Consider the following 19,515-nt stretch of genomic DNA (forward strand, 5'->3'; position numbering starts at 1 on the left):
TGTACGCCCTTTTCTCGGAAATATCGTTTTCAAAACTATCAATAAATGAATAGTTTGCTAAGTTAATAATGAATTATATCGACCAAACCATGTCGGATCGTGGGCGATAGACAGTTTATTAATATAATAAAAAAAAGTTTAGGAACTTTTTTAAACTTTCCAAGAAGACCGGAACTTTTATTTGCGCATCTTAATTTTTTATGTATTGCGAAATTAAGTTCATATTACTTTATAGGTATATTTTGAGTTGATCAAGGACAAAGATTTGTGTAGTTATAAAAATAAAAAAAAATCGAAAAGGGCGTTATACTTTTGCCATTTATCTTTATTCTCGTTGCAATAAATCTTAATCTGGTAAGATTTAGAAGGTCAGTTTTACAATACATGTCCAGAGGGGTCAGATTAAAATTATTTATTTATGTATATTTTCACATTACATATTCTTAGTTGGTGAAGAATTGAATTGTATTCTCAAATGCTTAGATCAAATTGTAGATATTGCATTACTAAGATTTAGGAATCTTACTAATATTATAAATGCGAATATTAGGATGTATGTATGGATGGATGTTTATTAGACGATGTCTCCAAAACGGTTAAATGGATCTCGATGAAATTAAGCATAGATGTAGAACATAATCTGGAAGAAGACGAACGGAGTCGCTGGCGACACCTAGTGTTCAGATTCATTAATGTCAGGTGTAATAGTTTGTTTTCTCCTCTGTTCATTTCTTTTTTTTTCAAATTTCTTTCATTGCATTAAAACTTTTCCGGCCACGTTCATATATTTATACTATTATAACATATCTTCTATACGATTCAGAAATGAGAACAACGGTATTTCAAGCAACAACACACAAATTTAAAACAAAATTTATTGTTCTACAAAATATCCTAAGCAATTCTAACACCCAGACACATTTTTAGTGTAACATTCTTGTCATGAGTATATAAATTATGACGGTGTCATGTGCCGTTCCTTTACTAAGCAAGCAACATAACTTCTGTGCTACGGAATGCCGGCTGCATTGCGGTTAGTTCGCCACCTCACATGAACTGCAACTTTTGATGTAAACTTTAAGGTTTCTCTATGTTTACAATATAAGCAAAGTGAATTTGGATTCGACGGTATTGCATGTGACATGCGGAAAAATTATTTTCTACATTTAAATGGAAATAAGAAACCCGTTTTTTTCCTTGTCGGTTAGTTCCGTAATAAATTTAAGTTATATTTAAAAACAGTTTTACACAAGTTATCTGCCTGTTTATTTAATGTGAAATCTTATAGATATTATAAATGAGAATATTTGGATGAATGGATGTTTATTAGAATTTTGACATTGTCATTTTGTCACATAGTAGCCTATATAATTAAGTTTTTTTTAATTTTATGCGGGCGAAGTCGTGGGCGACAGCTAGTCAATTATAAAGGCATTTTTACTTTACACCTAATTCCTTCTAATGTTCTAAACATGTGTCTAGTCTAGGTAGTTTGTAAATTTTCTTCAATGACAATCGTATTAAAATTAATCGTAGTAGACTTTACCCTCATAAAGATAATTAATTTTTCGTGCAGATTCATATGCTAATGAGTTTCCTTCCGATGTGTTCAAAGAGGTGCACTAAAATATTAATTACGCAGAGCACATTCTCCACTTGACGCGACTCGCCTCCGAATCCGCTTAACTTAAGTAACAAAGGCATTTGCCTCTACCTTCTTCTATTTTACAACATACCTCTCACGACATCACTTATTATTCAAAAAACCAAGAAGCACTTTAATACATTGAAATTATAGAAAAATATAAAATGTCTCGTCTTTATATCTCACACTGTGACAACTTTTTATTTCGAAATGAGTTAAGACTGAAAACTTTGATATTGAATATCGAAAGACGGCGTATCGTATCTATAGAACAGTATCGGAAATTAAAATATAAATATATTAATGAACAAAATGTGTTTAAAAAATTGAGTAAATACGATTAGGGCAACACTGTCCATCAATCTCAAACGGTAGTAACAAATTATTGCTGTGTCAATCGTTCGTTACTAAAATAATAGCGAAAAAGAAAAATAAAAGCCCTGGGATTATACCACTGTTGGATCTATTGGTATGTTGGTACACTGTATAGGACAGCATTTGGGTCTGTTAATTATATTATTTAACAATTTAACATTAGCTTTAAACATTCAAAACAGACACGTTAACATTCAAAGGAGTTGCACAGACTCATGTCGAATCCCCTAGTGAGAGTACAAACAAAATAAATGAAGAAGTATGCCTGTTGTCATTATTTTATTCACGCTCGGCAACTGAACGCTACACTGACACAGCCCCGTCAGCTTTCGTTTAATGAATATTCATGCCCTTGTTCTGGAACTTCACGTTTCGTCGAAACGGACGCCGTGTGTGAAATATTTCCACCGTCTCGAAATTAAGTCAAAGCATGACATTGCAGCAATAAATATATTATACGTAAATTCATCACTTTCATTCAACATTCTAAACTATCTTTCTTTTTGTTTCGACTGCATTGACTCGTATTGATACATATTATTGTCTCTTTATTCTGAGAAAATATGAACTTCTTCAACTCATAATTATGGGTAAAATTGCAGGCAGAAGACGAGTTGGAAGGAAAAGAAAGTCGTGGTTGATAAACATCCTGGAATGGACCACTATTGCTAGCGTTGAACAACTTTTTCGCTTCGCACAGGACAGGAATGGTCGCTGAGCTGATGGCCAACCTCCAGTAATGGAGAGGCATTAAAAGAAGGAGATTCAGAGAAAAACATATGGTTACATAAGCATCTTCTTTCTGTACTATCGCATTTAATTGTTAAATAATTTTACAATTACTATAAAGTTAAATAATTACTACGTATCGTATATTCCGATTTAGTACAACCTTGTGCTACAAACTGTTTTACAATTTAAATCGCGAATTTAAACGACACCTCCACCATGTCTTTTATCGTTGGTTTCTGGAACTAAATTCTATGTTAAAAACATATCGTCATCCCTGTTATCTTTGTCGAAAAAGAGCTAACAATATGTTATAAGTGAAGATTTTGGTCTCAGAAACCCACGATTAACCAAACATATAATAGTATACCTACAAACCTTTATATTTGAACGTAATAATAAAAGTGGCATATTTTTATCTGCGAAGTTAGATATAAATTTATTTATTAAGCTAACGAGTACAATCTTTCAACCACATCATCACTTCACATAGGGTGGTACAATTGGTGGTAGAGCGGCTAATATAATGTAAAAAGAAATCTATTATTTTTTCATATAAGCCCCATTGAATTATTATAGAAGTTTTGTATTCACTTGGGCAACATCGTTCAGTTAGGCTCATTACGGTGAGTTCGCAAGGTACAACTTCAAGCCCAAAGGGATGATACAAAAAACAATTTCGAAGCAGAGGGAGAGAACTCAACATGTTGAACGCCAGACAAGCGCTCCTATTGACGTATTTATGCTATGATTATTTTGTGCACTTAAACTTTTCCAAAGCAGTACGATTTAGGATCCTATAAAAATCAATTATATCTTACTTCTTACTAATATTACAACTACGAATGTATTTATATGTATGTAGTTGTACGAGAGATGGATGGATAGATGTTTATTTAAAGGTATCTCCCAAACCGCTCAACGGCTCTTGATGAAATTTTACACAGAGGTAGAACATAGTCTAAAAGAACACATAGGCTACTCATTTTTTTTTTTAATACCGCGGGGTCGGAGTCGCTGGTGATAGGCTCAGACAAGGAACCCGCCTCTTGTTTGCTGTTCTTATTAAAAAATACAGAATAACTGTTATTAAAACTCATTACTGTCAGATGTGCTTATTTTTGAGAACGTTATTTAAGAATTTCAACAGCTAAAGAGCTAAGCTAAGCTAAGAAACCAAAACATTTTTTACATTTCCTTGCATTTAAAAACAAGGAAAGAAAATATAGTATACATATTTACACTATATCAAAATTACGAAATAACGTTATTCAATTATTTGAAGTACGAAGGTTTTAACTAATTAAATATTGAATAACCATTTGTTAATTTTAGGTTCATATTCGCATATTTACTTAAAAGTAACAATAATTTAAAACATTAATGTTTGATTTGCTTTTAGTTGTTTATTCATTTATGTTACATATTCGATCGATGCACCAAAAACATTTATTAAAATAGTTGGTTCGAATTACCTTGTGCATCTTATCTTGAATTTCGTGTTTTACTTTTGTCAGTTTACTTTCTAGCTAGCTAGCTTCTACTTCTTATTATAGTTAAAAAAAGAATTAAGTAAGAATTTTGCTGTCTGCTTGTATTTTTAAAGAAAAGAACAAAACCGACACATATTTTATATGTAGGATCAAAAAAATATAATGATACTTGCGAATGGGAATGTCAACCACATTGACTTTAGTTAGAGTAATTATTAGAGTTTACTTACTTAAAGATTCTATTAATCTACATTACCTTTATATTTCTTAATATTATTAAGCCGTAAAGTTTTATTAACTACGATATATATTTCTTATCAAAATCTGGATTTATGCAAGGGATTACTTAGCTCAATAGTTCGTAGAATTTCGACTTAGTCGTAAGTTATAAGCTTACTTCCAAAAACTTTAATGGTTCATAGGCTCAAGTATGATTAATACTTAAATCGTTCTCATAGACATTATGAGATCGATTAATATGTTAAGTGTAATTAAGTTAATAATTAGTAAATAAGAGATTTGTAACATAACGATTTTTTTGAAGACGTTTTGTACTGAAAGCGTATCTTTTAAACTCTTTTTTACTTTAAGGTATTAATATTTCAGAGGTATTTAAATTTACAAAGGTTATTAACATGTACAAAAAGTTATTCAAAATAAAATTGTGTTGCAAAATTGTAATCTACAAAAACTATACAATATTTAGTTGAAAGAAAATATCATTCGGTCAACCACATAATGCATGCATTGCGTGCCTCAGACCTCATATTTTCTAATGTGTTATGGAATAGATCTTAAACAAGAGCGGAAAATCATTCCATTTGTATGGTAAAAATAACGTAAATAATTCATTGTTACATTTCCAAAAAATGGTATCGATACAACCGTTTGGAAGAAAATTGTAGCACAGATAGTTGATAATCATAGTTCAATAACACACATATGGCAAAGCATATATAGGCTATTGTTTGTCAAGAAAAAGAAAAAAAACAGTTAAAATACTAACCGTGAGTTTCTTAGACTAAAATCTGTGTATAAAACATACATCGAGATTTTTTTCTCAGAAAACTACGGTAAAAACCATGTACTATTTATTAAACGAAATGTACCATATTTATACTATGTATGTCATGAATAACATTATTATCTGCTTATATTTACAATATATTAAACCTATTATTCAGGTCCATAAAATAAAAATGTTCTAAACTATTTCGCACTCTTAATGACCATACTCGTTTTTAATTTTAGAATGAAAAAGCTACGACCTTTGCGTTTTACTATAAAATAACTTCCCTCCAGCGCATTTTAGCCACGAGCTAATATTTCTTTTGGGAAAATCTCCACAGCTAGTGTAGTCGCACCTAATTAGTTTTAATAAATAATGTTTCACTAATTTTGAACAACTCCATAATATCCTTTAAAAAGATTTATCAACAATAACTCTACTTTTAATTTTACAATACGTACATCATTTCAGAGGTTCAAAGTCCAATATGATATGAAAACTTATTTAGAATCGTTTTTATTTCATTCTAATCACGCACAATATCGAAAATTGAACCTCCAGCACTATAAATGTAAATAAAGAAAAGATTTTAGATGAAATGAAACTTACAAAGGACTTTTATTTTTATTGTGTATTCTTTATTTATTTATGGAACCATTATACGTTGTTCTATATTTAGCGTTATTGGTCATAATATTAACTTAAAATTAGATCGCGAAACTTGACTTCAAATTATGTAATAGTATGTATTATCCTAGCAATACTGAAAATGTTTATTTTAGACGCTTTATTTTCCATTTAAGGTACACCACATGACGCCCATAGCTGGGCATAATCCTCCCCCAAAGATCACCATGATGATCAGTCCTGTATCACCCGTATCTAGGATACTCCTGTAACCTTACCAGATCATCGGTACACCTTACGAGAAGCCTAACCATACTGAGACCACCTCTTGAGGCCATCACAACTGCGGGTGATGTGTCCAGATATCATTATAAAAGTTTTATTAAAGGTTATGTTGTAAAATGCATTATGTTAAACATGTAACGTGTTAAGGTTTTCATAAATAATACAGTAACAGTAGCAAAATCATAACAAAGGAGTCTACCTCTTAAAAATATAAAGTCGGTGTTGTTAACGAGGCATTTCATCCTAGCCCTCAGGGATAACGGCGCATTTACATCTTGATTCTGTATTGTGGATTTTTTGCATATTACAACATTAATTTGGATCAATTTTATTTTTGGAACTGTTACAAAATCGTATACGATTTTACATAAACTCTTTTTTAACAACTCATAACCACGAATAGAAAGAATAATCTAAGACAATTGTATGCGTGCATATCTGTTTCTTTTACACATAGTAAGTATGCTTAGTGCATTTACTCGGTGTATGGTCATCGCTTTGGGCGATGTCGAACACTTTTATTGTATTGCGATCATCATCTTTATGGAATCAGAAGGCTTAAAGGGCTATAATTTTTTGCAGGACATGGTTAGTTTTTTTATTAACAATGAAGACACGAGTTTTGTGAATTAAATAGTGTTGGTAATTCTAATATTTATAGTCGAATAATTGATATTATAAAATCGCATAAAGCAAGAACGAATCTATTAGTTTAACTGACTGTAGAAACAGATAGAAATCCGAATTTTGGTATAATATTTAAATTTCATCTGACACCAGATTTAAATCAAGCAAGAGCGCAAGAGTTTCTCTGTTTACGTATTTTATTTTCTCGCATCAAAATAAACAAAGCAATCGTCGAGTATTTAAAGGATAATTAAGAAAGGAAAATGCTGACATGGACTGCTTAGTCTCTCAGAAAATGTACTTTGAAAATATTCCGCCGGCAGCAGGCCGCCGCGTCGGATCGCTCTGCTTTATATTCAATTAATGAGAAAGCTCTAGATATAGCCGGATCGTACACTCACAGCTTTACAGCTGCCTATACTTAAGCAAAATCTTATAAATAGAAATCCGGCATAAATATATCAAATAATTAAGTTTACTGAGTTATTTTTACTCCACATTTCAGAAACCAAGATGTTGTTTTTGTCCGAGAGTTTTTGATAAGAAAACTTCTGATATTTTTTTAATTATGACACTTATATTTTATATTGTATCCGAATTTCTAAACTCAATTTTCATTTACTTCGAAATGTTTGACATTTAAAGAATTCATCAGTTCGGTAGAGAACAAATAACGATAAAAAATATTTAAACCCACAATTTTTTTATCAAATTACGACATCTCACATGGCGTACGATAGGAATTCTGGTCAAGACTTGAATCGTTCACCTTTGTAATCTTGATAATATGATTGAAGTAATATATTGAAATAGCATAAGAAAAATAAAATATAAAGTAAAGTAAAGTATATTATAAAGTTGTATTTCCATCGCTAGATGCAAATCTCCGTCTGTATTAATTTGAACGTTACGCTTCGTCAGATGACGTAACGAAGGAGTACAGCGCTTAGACGTGACGTGAATATTCTGTTTATTTTATCATTATTCTCAAGATTTTAATATTTTTAAAACCTTAAAACTCACATTGTGAGATTTTAAACTAGTCACAAATATCAATCAAGTTACTAATTACTACTTGACTAACTAAACTACAAACTTCTACTTTACCTAGTGCTATGAAATATTGCAAAATGGCCGCCATTACATATTTTTGAACCACCCCCACATGGGTGGCAAATGACGCTGGGCTAGTAGAGTACAATACGCTATGAATAAAACTAATGTAACTGCCGAAACGAAAAGGTGGAAGACATGTTTTTGCACAGCTAACTTGAGTATCAAATTAAAGGACTTTACTAGGAAAGTATAAATAAATATCAGATGGCTGCCACTACAAAATATCCTCCGTCATATTTCCATCCTTATCCTATAATTTACAATGACAATAATTTAAAAATAAACTGAAAAAAGAAAGAATTGTTTTAATTTTATATAAACTTGTAATTTGCACATCATAATCTCAACTTATACAAATGACTTGTCTGCAGTATAAAAATGCTAATAAGTAGTACGTAATAATATGAGCAGGCAGGGAAGACAGTGCCCGACACAGATGCCAGGAACCATCAATAGAATGCTTCATTAACTTTTATTAAACACCATTTCACAGCGCGTCGACAATCCTCCAAATTAGTTGGGTCTTGTTTCGTACAAGAACTAAGTGCTACTTTGCTATTAAAGCTTTACAGATTTATATTTTAACAAGGCCATCTTATTAAAAAATATATATCAATGGGGATTTGTCAGGTTTCAAATATAATGTTGTTTGGAATATTACAGGAACAGATTATTTTAGCGTTACTTACATTGACTGGTTTATTACTAAAATATTCTTCTCTTTCAAACCTTATTAAATTAATATTTGCTACAAATAATAAAGACTGGTAAAGAAAATGTGGAACAATTAATATCTTATTTCACTTACATATGCGAACTCGTGAACAAGTTAATTTGAGCTTTACTTACCTGCCGACGCCGACGTTACGGACGAGAAAACGCTTGGGATGTGGAGCGAAGTTAATGTGAATATGACATTTGCATCTACGAAAGCGTGATATTTATGAGTAATGAAAGCTTGTGTTCACATGTCGTATACACTCGTCATAGAAATGTTAGAATAATAACAAAGACGCACCAGTTCTCATTCTGTCCAGTTAAAAAGTTCATCCAAGGGATTCAATGTCTTTGCTTGAGTTAAAACCAGAATAAGATTATCACACTAGCACATCCCGAAATTAATATAATTATTTTAAATCAATTAACAAACAGAGTTCTGCAGCAAAACATTAGACTGCCGTCACCGCCGACTGGCTCGCACGCCCCTGTGATCGAACAGTTTTTTAAATACCCACATTAGCGGTAATAAAATTTGTTAAAAATAGTAGCAAAGAAAAGTAATTCTTAATGCAATACAGCATAACTCCACTATTGTATGTCTAAGGATGATTAGATTTATAATTCACTAGAGATGTGTTGAGTAAAATCGGTTAAGAATTTAAGATTTTCGATAGTAATTCTCATAGAGCTTGCAATCGAAAATTTCGTGATTATTGTTTTTGAATTACAATATAAATAAAATCGTTTTTTTCTATTCCTAATTTTTTATTCTAAGCTTAATGAAATAAAACATTAAACCAAATATTCAGGTGTAGACAAACAAAAAAAATATTTTTAGTTAATAGTCAAATAACTGCGATAAATTGGAAAAGTGAAAAATACCAAAATTATAGAACTTTTTTGGTATATTAATTTTATTTTAAGACCGATGCTCGTTAGTTCATAGTTGTTTGTCATGCACGTACCTTCCGTCACTACGCCCATTGGGTACAACATTAATCGTCATTAACTCGATACTTCATAGGTGTCAATTGTCAAATTAATCATCCTTAAATAGACACAGTATGGTTATAATGATTGCGTGATAATTTCGATAACTATCGAAACTCGAAAATATCACACGCCAGTGTGGCATTTATCTAAAGTCCACTATTAGAATTATCTTTCACAACTGGTATAAAAAAACATAAAAGTCCATGTTCGTTTTATTTGCTAATTCTTTTCGTATTTTTGTAGCCAATTAAATTTTACTGCTACACTGCTACTCGACGCGTGTCTATATTTCTTCTCATGCAAATATAGAAACATATTTTTCACATACTAAAACATGTCAAGTTTCTTTCAAAAAAAAAAATAACTGCAGCAACTCCTATAATATTAAAATTTATTGTAGCAGTTAATTAGTAAAATACTTTTGGTATTTTCCACAATTATTTAACAAGAGATCAGAAATCTCAACTCAGCGTAAAATTATCAGATTTGATTCGCTTTCTAAATTGTGCAGAATTTTTTCTCGGTCACCGCGAATAAATTATTTTTTGTGAAGGTCCTAACCATAATTTTAAATTGATATTCCTGATTGTATTCGTAATTTTATAAAAAATCTTAAGAATAAATCTATTCATTTTATTAATGTTTGAGTAATTTTTAAGATATTCTTACAATAAGAAATTTCTTTATAGTAAACCCATGGAAGATAGAGTATCAATATGTTGGTCAACACTCATGCCCATTACACAGAAATGTAGGCAAATATTTGTCTCGATAATAGACCACGTTTTTATTTATCACTAGCTGTCGCCCGCAACATCGTCTGCGCAGAATTAAAAAAAACTTAATGAGACGATTATGTGTTCTTCCAGACTATGTTCTACATTTATGCCATATTTCATAAGGATCCTTACAGTCGTTCTGGAGACACGTTTAAACAAACATACATCCATCCATCCATCTATTTAAACATTCGCATTTATAATATTAGTAAGAAGTAAGATTAATCCAATCGTTATAAATTCAACTCTTGTGTTATTTGTTTCCCTTTTATAATTATATAATTAATGTAGAAAATATGAAATTTCATTCTTTTAAGAATATTATTTCGAATAGTTGAAAATCATAACAGGCTTTGTTCACTAAACTTGCTTTATCAAACTCTTGACAAATGGAACGTGACATATAAACGAGTTTGTTCATATTTTATTTTACAGTGAGACTTCTCGCTGAGTAAATACAGATAATGCGGTGCGAAGTATAACATTATACTGGTTTTACAAATAACAAAACATGAAAGAGCAAATACGGTAATCGTATAGTGAAAAATTATGCTAGATATAATAAATAAATACTTAAGCCGGTTACTAACTAGAATAGGTTTGCTAAGAATGTGGATGACGGACTTTAAAATTCGAATGAAAAAAAAACAAAAGTATTTAAAAACATTAGATGCCGTAATTATAACCACAGACAAAACATATACTTCTTAAATAAAGTAGAACAACCATTATATTTTACAACAAAGATTATGTTATTAATTACATTCGTAAATTTGAATATAAATTCTCTATCCAGTGGTAAAATCTTAAACAAATGTAGTTGATAATAAAGAAAGCCATTATCAAACAATTCACAACAAATTAACAGAGTAAATGAGAACGGCGCGGCGGTGCGAACGCTTTCGCCAGTCAAAATGAACTTTTCAAATATCTCACGGGAGAATTGCTGCGGTCAAATTAAGATATTGAAGCAACAATAATTTGCATACAGCTACAAATTGATAGGAATGTTATAAATACCTTTTTTATATGAACCTGAAAAAGTCCATATCGATCCATCATTTAAAAAATATATTCAAGGTCAAAGATACCAAAAATGGATTTCAAATGAGAGCAAGTTGAAGATCATAAAATCACTTTAATAAAAACCTCTGCCTAGTTTTTTAAGGCACACTATTTCTGAGGTATTAGGACTTTTCAAGGTTCTTATAAAATAATTTTCATCTTAAAGATATGATATACAAATAAAAATGAAAATATTGGGATAGTTCATAGAATTATGACAGAAAGTATTATAGTTTGTTTTTTTTTATAACAGAAGGGGGCAAACGAGCAACGGGAACACCGAGGTGTTCAACGACGCCCATGGACATCAGCAATACCAGAGGAACCGCAGATGCGTTGCCGGCCTTTGAGGTGGTGATAAGCTCGCTTCTTGAAGGACCCTAAGTTACTGTAGTTATTGTATTAGGATTTCTTTATTCATAATTATGTTAAAAATAACACTTTCAACTAAATAAATCACAAAGATAATAATAGACGTTTAAAATGAATAAGTGCTTTTATACCTTTGATAGATAAAATGTAAAAGAATCGCGTGCAAAAGTTTTTCACCAGAACCATTGGTTATTTCCGACCGTAATAAATTCAAACGCATTCGCTTAATATTACCGACAAAATAACCGACGTTTCCGAGTATTTAATAACTTTTATAACAAATTAACGCTTCGTTTTAATATTTCCCGATTAATGTTATAAAAATTTTAATATAATAGTATTTTTAAATAAACTTCTATTTTGACTATGATAAAAGATCGTAACATTAGTGTTGTGTTAAAAATAATATCTCCTTGTTACTTTTTATTTTTTATTTTAATTCCTTTCGCTTTATTTAGGACTGTCGTTGTATCACAAAAAAATTATAAAGTGGCAACCATAGTGAATATAATGTAAGAAAATTAATTAGCAATAAAACGGAAAGAAACTCAGCATTCAAGAGAGCATTCATATGTAGAAATAAAAGATATATTGTATATTCCTTCTATTGTACAACGTCAAGTATGAGACTAGTGATTAAATCATTGCGTCTGTTTTATTGCGTATTTTTTTATTTAGTTAGAATTTTCTTTCTCCATTTCTAAATTACGTCAACATTTATTCTAACTAAATGAGGTCGACTAATTATACGCTCTAATTGGTGCATTTAGCCGTATGTGATTGCGGCTTCTCGGAATGACCTACGTAATTAGGTGCTAAGGATGGATAAATGTTTTATGTAATCTTTCTCAATTTTTACATGAAAACTTTTTAAAAATATGCAAAAGATGACGTAGTATTTACAGAAAAAATACCATGCTAATGGTGCGTTGGTGCATATTTATATAGGCTTTTCCGGACGTTAATTTCATAATGATTGTTTCAACGTTTTTGATAAAGATTTCATGGCCTATTTGTAAGACTATCGTTTATAATGATTCCATAGTAATTATATTTTTTATCAAAGTGATATTATTATTGTAAATTAATATTTTGTTAAAAATTAATTGAAAATCTCCTTACGTTAACCAGAAGATCCTACTTAAGTGATATGTCAAACGTTAAATAAGCAATCATAATTTTCATAACATGTCATTAACAAGCTAAGAATTTAATAAATATTAAGATAGCTTTTATATTGTACTGAAGATTTCATTAAAATTATCTCGCATCAAAGAAAGTTCGGAAATAATTAAAATACTAATAAATACATAAACATTAAAAAAAATCTACATATGTACAAAAACATAAAAGCGAACTTACAATAACCAATGATGGAGTAGCTCTGTATAAATTAAAAACCCTAAATATTTTTAACAAAGAAAAACTGAACATTTTTACGCGAACTCGTAAAATCCCAAAATATTTTCGGCAAAACTGGTTTCCTCCGATATTTTGATTATATCATCATTCATTTATTACAATATCACTTCTTTTTATTAAACAAAAAACAAAAGTATTAAAAACTGAAAATGGCCGCCATGTATGTAATTTGACGTTTTTCGGTTTATATAACTTAGGCTATCAATTGAAACTAGATTTATGTAGTTGTCAATGTCTTTCAAACCATGTTTTGAGATAAACTAAGCAAGAAATATATTAGTTGATCCATGCTACAACTGCCATTATTAAATAAAAATTGTTTTTTCTTCCAACGACTGAGATGCAGTTGGCAGTAATTGGGTCTCCGGTTTCCTTCGTCAAGCACTAAACTACGAAATATGAGTAAAATCTGAAATTAAGTCTTTCCGTTCAATTTTTTGTTATACATTTTTTTTAATTCGATTGTTATTACAAGAATTTTGTCATAAAATAGTTTTAATTCTAACGTAAATAGCACACCTAAGCAGCCGCCGGAAATCAATCTCCTGTCAACGTCCTAACTTTGTAATTAATTACGGAGGCATACAGTTTGTCCCCGACTCAAACTAAATAGGTATTTGTTAATCAAAGTATCTTACTAGAGCTCACTGTCGTTTATAAATTTAGAACAACTCTCCGCTTAAATATTAATTTTCCACTATATTTTACATAACTTTTTTAACATTGGATAGAATATTTTATAAGCCTGATGTTTAAATCAATCTGTTCAAAATTGGGCACGGTACTTTCGAAACGACAAAATAGTCAATCCAATATCCATTTTATACGGAATTGGACACAAGTGTCATGCATCCAGTTTAACAATGTCGAATGTTTTATCTGTATAAAAATAAAAATGCTCAGTGGCTAAGCAATTAACATGTTTATTTTGAATGTGGTAATACGTGTAAATATTGTCAGTAATATTGTTAGTTTTATTAAATGTGAATTAGACTTGCCTAATACAAGCTGTCGCTCGCGAGTCCGTCCGCGCGGGATTAAAAAACTTGTTCTACCAAACTATGTTTTATACATATGCCAAATTTCATTAAGATCCATGCAACCGTTTTAAAGAAACCTTCTAACAAACAGCCATCCATTCCCATCGTATGATAAATAAAATATAAAATAGATCTTTGATATTAAAGCTATTAAATTATTTATATTTACGTATATGTTTTTTGTCATATTTTCTTTTGTAAAGTGCAATAACGTAGAGCTAAATTACGAACATCGATTATTTCCTCTACGTATTGAGAATGTTTCTGCGAAGTTTAATATACTTAATCGTCTTAGCACCAGCCTTCTTTAAGCTTTATCTTGAAAAGTTTATACTTTATGAATTGTGCTAAGATGCTAGTATTGGAAACGATAAGGCTAACATCGTTAATACTAATACTTATAATTCTAAAAATATAAAGAATAAAAAATAAAAAGCAAAGAAAAATAGTTTCTCATGAACACAAACAATTACTTTATATCAATTAGTTGAAGGAACTTTTCATTGAGTTTCTTAGGTCTAGATATTTTAGCTATTTATCTAGTATTAGCTGTGCCCGCTACTTCGTTCGCGTGGTTGTCGGAAACACAATTGCGATTATCTTTTGATTACATTTTTCTTCGTTCTTATTGGTCGCAGCGTTATGTCATATATCCTAAAGCCTTCCTCTATAAATGGACTATCCAACAAAAAATAATTTTTCAAATCGGACCAGTAGTTCCTGAGATTAGCGCGTTTAAACAAACAAATAAACTCTTCCGCTTTATAATATTAGTATTGATAACAGAAACTGTAAACTAAACATTCATATAACTTTATACGATTCCATTGTATCTCTATCTATCTATCTATCTACTCAGCCATGAGACGCCCACTGCTGGGCATAGGCCTCCCCCAAAGATCGCCACGATGACCGATCTTGTGCCACCCGCATCCAGGACGCTCCCGCAACCTTGACCAGATCATATCTTGCGGGAGGCCTGCCCACGCTGCGCCGACCTGTCCGTGGCCGCCACTCTAGGACTTTGCGGCCCCATCGACCGTCCTCTATCGTTATAAAAATTCTAAAATAATGTTCAAATATTATGAACACGAACATTAAGAGATGAAACGATTTACCTTAAATAATGGAGCATTTTGACTTTTTAAAAACATTGTACAGAAAACAAAGCTTTTATTTGAAGAGAAAAAGACAGCTTACAGCGGCTTTTATCGCTTTTATATTACATCCCTAAAGTGTTAATGTATTATCGTGTTTGAAAAAAATCTGGTCCTTATTTTTAATGCTCTTGCTTATTATCGTTTACTTTTTTACATACATTAAAGATATATGTATGTTATGTTGTAACAATGACAAAACAAACATTATTAAAGGATGTGTGGTACAAAACCAACCAAATTTCATTGCCATAATATTTTTACATGCTTTTTTCATAAGCTTTTTTAATATTAAATGATCGTCACAAATCCATACCACTACAGCCATATAACGATCACATTATTTACTAGATAAATAAATAAAATCATCAATAATTATTACATCAATTTGGTATTGTTTAGGAAGACAATCCGACACTGTGCCGGTGTATCGGCGCAATAGCCCTATTAAAATGTCAACATTTATGTCACCTCACTAATCAATCTGACACTTGACATGGTAACGAAAGCGCGCCATTGGCGCCAAAGGTTTCATACTTGTAATGTTTAAAAGTATTTATTTAGTTCTAATAACATGATTTGTTACTTAAAACAACTTTCTACAATCCGGAGAAATGGGATCTAATGAAACATCACTCGTCAAAATCTAATCAATCGATTAATCGGTCGTTAAAAGAAAATAATACATATACAAACATATATACATAAAAACAAACGTACATATGCTCGAAAAAAATATATTTCATCACGTAGTTTATACATGCCGAGTCTTGTAAACACTTACGTTCTTAAGGAGTCGCCGGGACGTCACGTCAGGAATTTGGTCACTTCATTACTCTTGGTCGGTGTAATTGACTCTTGAGTTGCAAATGCGCTTAACCAAGGTAATTTAATTCTAAGTAAAATAGTGACCCGAGGATGAAATAGACGATAGAGAAATTCCCAACGTTGTACAAATTAACAACAATTTAATACAACGATGTTTCATAACATATTTTGGATGTGGTTTAGTTTATTAATAATAACTTGTTAGGATTAAAAAAAAATTAAGACATAATTTACTTTTAAAGCCTAATTAGCTTGACTTTTTACACCGGACAACAATTTATAGTGCAAAAACGGAAGTCGCTTACTTTCATAATTTTTCGCGATAAACCAGTCGCTTATCAAGTGACGAAGAACTTGATGGATGGATGAAGAATAAACACGGCATAATACTTTCCGGAACGGAATGTTAATAACCTCCTTCAACATTTCAGAGTACTAGAAACATTTTCAAAATGTCAATTGTCAAAAATATCATTAATTAAGTCGAAATGAACGAATTATTGTAACTGGAATCTGAAGTCCACTTTTCGTCATGTCATAACATGTTATCTGTACAGCGTGTCCCAAAATTCAAAGATAAAGCGGTACTGGTGTATAGCCAGAACTATAACTACATGGGGATACTAGGTCGATAACTAGTAGTTATCAAACTGGCTATACACCATTACCGTTTTATCGTTGAATTTTGGCACACGCTGTATTTCTTAAATGTAACATCACTACTATAAAAACAATTTCTGTAGCCTACGAGTACATCTATTCTTGGGTAAACTTAAAGGAGCTGTAACGCCGCACAAAATTAAAGTTTTAATGAAGAAAGTAATTAAATATATGGCGACAGCTAATTAGTAAATTACATGTATGAAAGTAATGTTTGTAGAGGAAAACTAAGATTTAACCTTTCGATGTGGCACGATCAATAACCGAATCGCCTAAGGTCAGCACGAATAACGCATGGAACACGCACCAACAAATTTACGTAATGCTCTACTCGAGAGTACGGTATTTACATTGTTTTGTTTCTTTTAAGAAAACACTAATCCTATACCTCTGTTATATAACTGCCATTCTAGAATATTGCAAAATAGAATACGAGTAAGAATTGAGTTGCATTAATGCACGACGACCTTCGAAAGAGGTCTGATTTGATTTCAGTTAGAGATACAGCTTAGTAATACAGTCTGGCCGAACCTCTGGAAAAAGGCTGGAAGGTGATCATTTAAACAACTATTATTTCCTAATAATAGTCTGAAATAATATAAATGAATAATAATAACTCAGTCCACACCAATGTGCCGCAATTATAGAACAACATGCTGCAAATAAAAGTAGTAGCAGATAGAGGAGAGTCATTTCTATGGTACATTTTTTTAATGATAATGAAATGAATTTCATTGTTAAAAGCTTATTCAAGATATACAAACTATTAACTTTGTGACATCTCCTGACTAGATGGCATTGAATACTGTCAGTGCAATAGCATTCGAGCAAACACACCGCTCTCAATGTATGCAAACAGCGAGCATACAGAAGGATACGACATATATTCGGAACCAGGTCACAGACCGAAATAAAATGTTAAAATATTATTAAACATATATTTTAAATTGTTTCAGTGTTATTTGCTTTTTGTGTAAATGTAATAATATCGTGCTAATATGAGTATTATAAATGGGACTATTTGTATGGATAGATTGGCTCAACGGATTTAGATGAAATTTGACACATACTCGGGAAGAACATATAGTAAGTTATTTTTTAATTCCGCGTGGACGGAGTCACGGGCGACAGCTGCTACGTTATAATTGGTTGTTTTGTTTAGTGTTGGGAGGGTAATACGAGTAGGGCAGGAGCAGACAATGCTCAAAACTCATTTATGTGACTCTGTAGAATGCTCAGGTTGCAAAGCAGCGTGTGTAATACTGAATTGAACGTTGTTGCATAATACATGCCTTACAGAATACGCTCCTAACATTGTGTCATATTATTTTAATATTGATTTAAAATATTGTTACATTAGACCTGGGGAATAAGCTACTCTTGTAATTTGATTTTTATCTTGTGTTATTTAGGTTTATTCTTGACTCTTCTTAAACTTTTTAAACTCTTTATATTCGAAGACCGAGCTTGAATAGTCTGCTGCTTTCGAGAATTTCTTCACGTTCTTTTGCATATTATCAGACAATCTTTTGTCGATGAAATAGAGATGATTGATATACCTATTACATAGGTTTTATTTACCTTTAAAGGGTGAGTTCAGGTATATTATTTTAATCTGTATCGGATAGCGTAAAATGCATGACTTAAAATGTTGTTTGGTTTGTCGGCCGATACGTAATAGAAAAAAAAACTTTATGTCTACTCTTTCTTGATCTCAACAAGAAACCCTCAGTATATCGCACACTTTATGGATAGTAAACGCTTGTTTCACTTGCGTATACTTTTAAATAATATTAGGAAAAGTATAAAGAAAATTACAACAAAATTCAGCTTTATTTTTCATAGCGTTTAGTGGTCCGCATACATAATAAATTAGAATTAATAGGAAAAACTTAACCTTAATATTTTCTGTAAATTATATTGCACAAGTATAAAATAATTATATGTCCAATTAATAATTATAGAAGAAAATGTTTATGTTAGTCCTTTGATTAAAATACTCTTTTGTTGCTAAAAAATAACTGGAATCTAACTTGAAACTACAAGTACTCAAGTCCTGTGTATTTTATTTTAAATAACATTTTTATAACAGTTTTATCAAAGGGCTTTTAGTGAGGTTCATTTAAAATATAAATACATAATTTTTACAAAATTAATACAAGCCAAATAATTGAACATTATCATAAAATAGGATTGAAATTGATAATTTGATATGCAATTCGAAAAAAAAAAAAACATTTTTACTACGACAAATTATTCATTTATAGTTAGTAGATTCTACATGTTTAAGCTATTTTAATTTAAAATATACAGTAAATTTTGTCTCTATTACAAGTAGGTACTATAGATATGTATTTAATTACGTCATAAAACATGTAAAAGCGATTTAAGCTCAGCTTATATCTATATTATTCACAATAATCGTCAATGCTCCGCGACTTACATCATCTCAATGTTATATATTTTACTATTATGCTCTTATTTACAGCCTATTTACGAAGATCAGTCTATGTTTATAATACTTTCTGTACAAATTTCTAGACCATTATATTTTAATGCACTTTAAATACAAA

At 30.9% G+C, this 19,515-nt stretch overlaps 1 protein-coding gene across 1 annotated transcript in view; it reads right to left on the reverse strand.

Moving 5' to 3' along the window:
• The window catches only part of LOC106115970 (corticotropin-releasing factor-binding protein), a 103,026-nt gene extending 94,016 nt beyond the window's left edge, over positions 1 to 9,010 (reverse strand). Inside the window, exon 1 of the mRNA XM_013309660.1 lies at positions 8,925 to 9,010. The gene's annotated coding sequence lies outside the window, so the exon portion shown is untranslated. The remainder of the gene's footprint in view (positions 1 to 8,924) is intronic.
• Positions 9,011 to 19,515: the final 10,505 nt, after the last annotated feature.

This window comes from Papilio xuthus, unplaced genomic scaffold (genome assembly GCF_000836235.2).
Source record: "Papilio xuthus unplaced genomic scaffold, Pxut_1.1 DF827777.1, whole genome shotgun sequence".
Taxonomy (NCBI): Eukaryota; Metazoa; Arthropoda; class Insecta; order Lepidoptera; family Papilionidae; genus Papilio; species Papilio xuthus.